The sequence below is a fragment of the Penaeus monodon genome, chromosome 28 (genome assembly GCF_015228065.2).
Source record: "Penaeus monodon isolate SGIC_2016 chromosome 28, NSTDA_Pmon_1, whole genome shotgun sequence".
In the NCBI taxonomy this organism is placed as follows: domain Eukaryota; kingdom Metazoa; phylum Arthropoda; class Malacostraca; order Decapoda; family Penaeidae; genus Penaeus; species Penaeus monodon.
In genome coordinates, this window is record NC_051413.1 from 27,906,954 (window position 1) to 27,910,412 (window position 3,459).

Here is a 3,459-nt window from a genome sequence, read left to right on the forward strand (position 1 = left end):
GCCCTAGAGACATACAAGCAAAAAGGCTTCAGCATTTTTGATGTGGCTTTCTTGTTCTCTTCCTTTGTTGGTTTTTATTTTTACTATTTGTTTCACACATGAATCTCTATACATATGCATTCACAAAGAGCATGGGAGTGATAGCATAGATGGAAGGTATATGCAGCTATATCTAGAATATATTATATGTTGTAAAAAGCAGAAATGACGATATATTTACCATCAGATTGTTTTCCGTCCAATCAAAAAGAGTCCTGTGCACCTCTTGTAAAAGGTTGCCTCTGCATTTCTAGCAACTGATCTTTACTCTTATGCAATGGGCTATGACCCAACTATGTTTAATTTATGTTTACAAATTTTCCAGAAGTTTAGAAGATACTAAATGTGTTTTAATGCATTGCAGTTGAACAGCTCCAGGTGGATCATTGCCTGACATACAGAGTACAGAATTTGCAACTTCTTGGTTTGCGAAATGGGCGATAAAACAAGAATCCAAGAGTGTAGGAAAACAAAATTTTTTCCTTGCTGTTGGTTATCATAAACCGCACATTCCTTTAAGTTTTCCATGGGAGTTCTTGGGTGTATGAATTTATTAATTTTTAATACCTTCATAAGATACATAAATAATAGGTAATGCATTAGGTTATTGCAAATTGTATTTCAGAAAAATTCACTTATTTACCTGTTATTTGCTAATAAATTTTAGATATGAACGTGCCCACAGTAAAAGCTATGAAGAAGCCTTTTTAATATCTTAACGGGATTCCTACCACAGTTTTGGCAATTGCACAATAATCCTACCCCTAAATTAAATTTACTGCTGTGATTTAGTTTACGTGAGTTTTCATATTCAGCTTTTCTGTAAGTCTGTAAATGGATTGTTACTGAGCATATCTTGTTTTAAGAATACTTCACTTTTTTATGTAAATTTCCTTGTTGCAGTACACTATTCAATTTATAGGGAATATTCTAAAAAAGGCCTTTCATCTGCAAAACTTTCAGATGCGTATCCTATTGCAAACATGCCACTTGCCCCAAACAGGAAGACCTCCAGGTTTGCCTTACAGTTGCTTGGATCCTCCTTGGAACGATCTCAGACGACGGCATGACATAAGGCACTCATGTATCCTTTCCATAGGTCCTATGCCCAGATTCTTATGCAGGTTATTTAATTGTTTCCTTTGCATCTTGCTTTATTAGTCGTGTAAAAGCATTCACATAAATGTAATGCATATAGCCTCTCTAAATACTCAAAGCAGTATATCTGGCCGAGAATTAATGATCATCTGAATGTTTCAGGAAGTGCCTGGTGTTTGAAGTACTTTCACAATCAATTTTACCATTTGTAGGAATTATGCTTTGTATGATACCTATTGCATTCTCAATTTGCAAACTTGTATGTGCATAGCCCTACAGTTTGATACAGCACATGGTAACAGTATGCTCAAGAGGAGGTTTCATGATTTTAGTTAACCAAAGACCTGATGAAGTTTGATTTTAATAATAATGGTCATGTGCTTCTGCAAAGAAGCATGCTGGTTTTATGATGGAATTGCTTTCTTTCAAGGTGACACAAAATTGTCTATTCTTGCAACCAATAGCTTCCATTATTCACCTAGAGTTTCCTGAGTATCACCCATAAATAGAAGAGAATTTGCAGGATTCTTTGTTCTCTATCACGATGACCCCAGCTTATCTCCCCATTTGTATTCCCTCTTCATATTAGAAAATTATTTGATAATTATTTTTCCAATTATAACATTGTTTTTAAATTTTTTGATTATCAGCATGATAAGATCCTACAGAGAAAATAGTTTAGATGTGGTAATAGAATTTTTTCTCATAGATTAGTCCTATGGGAAGCAATATATATATATTTTTTTTATATTGTTATGACGTAAAGTTAGTAGAGAGGGTTTTAATCTAAAGCATAGGACAAGTTTTATGAAATAATAGTACATGCCATAAAAAAGAGGGTATAAAATGTCTATCTCAACTGTATTCTCAAGATACCATCATTACTCGAGATAGATGTGGAATCAGTAATGGGTTTTGGCAAAGTAAAACCTAAAGGGTTTTTTTATTATATATATATTCCTTCATTTTACTAATTTCCCTCTATTTTGTCTTTAGATACATAAGTGCGAAGATACTATGCTGCCACTACATATACAGATCTCTTGTTGGGTGAATCTTCTAGCTACAGTCAGCATCTTTCCAGACACTATTTGTTGCTCTCATTGGAGACCATGGTGAGACTAATTTTTTTTTATGGAGATGTGATGACTTTATAATCATACTTACATGTTTTTTTTACAGCTAAATTTGAATACTGGAGCATATATCTCTTTTTAATTACAGGCTGGGCTCTCGGTGAGCATCAGGAATGGTCAAAATTTCAGCATTTTGAAGTTGCAAAAAGAAGTCCCATTCAATAGGTGCTTAAATTAACCATCAATCGCCTTTCTGGTCACGGGTTTTCAGCAAAATAGTTAAGAAGACAAACACCATTTTTCAGTGTGCAATCTTCATTTGACAGGTTTGATTTTTCTACTATTATACAAATCACACTTGGAAATCAAGCTTATCAGGTATTCCAAATGAGTTCCTACCAGAAATATGCTGGGAAGTCTTCATTCTGAATAACAGTGTTCTTCAGGTGAATAATGCGTCTGGTAAGCTTGTGATTGTTTCCCACAATGGTAGACCTGCTGGAATAACAGCTCTTTTTCCTTGTCCTGAGATTCAAGGAAAATTACGGTTTGTACTGAGGGTAGTAGCCTATCCTCCTCTCATTAAGAAAAGCATGGGACTTTGATCTTTAGCTCATATTCTAATGTCACACACTAGAAAGAAAACATCATGACTCTATGCCAGGTATAATCGTTGTAAAGGCAGCAGATAACTTCAAGGGAAGAAACTGCATTTAAGTCAGTACCCCTCGACCAGGCCTCCACCCTTCGCAGACCCTGATACTGACCCACCTGTCTACGTGACATTAAGGTCCATGGGCTATTCCTATGAGGACCAAATCGCTATAGATCACAGTATGGCTCAACGTTTACAATGCCACTTTCATGCCTGATTGGTACCATATGTTTCTGAAGAGCTTATGACCATCGAGTTTGACCCTGTGAGAACTTCAATCTTTGCTGGAAAAAAAATATATAGAAAAAAGAAGAAGCATCTTAAAAGGATCTTCATGCAGGGTTGTAGACCTTCATTACAAATGCCAAGATGAAAGAATTATTTTTCATTTGTTTGTCAAAGTCAACAATTGTATCTAATGTAATTAAATGTAATTATAAAAATTATAATAGCTTCTTAATTATCCAATAAAGTTAGTAAGGAAGTGAGTAATGTAACTTAACTTTTATACTGTTTATGTCTGACAATGTTTTAGAATTACCCAGGCCTCCTATGAGAAAATCAGCATTTTTCACAAATTTGTTCACTTAA

At 34.7% G+C, this 3,459-nt stretch overlaps 1 pseudogene; it reads left to right on the forward strand.

Moving 5' to 3' along the window:
* LOC119591134 overlaps positions 1-3,312 on the forward strand; it is a 9,406-nt pseudogene extending 6,094 nt beyond the window's left edge.
* The last annotated feature ends 147 nt before the right edge of the window (positions 3,313-3,459 follow it).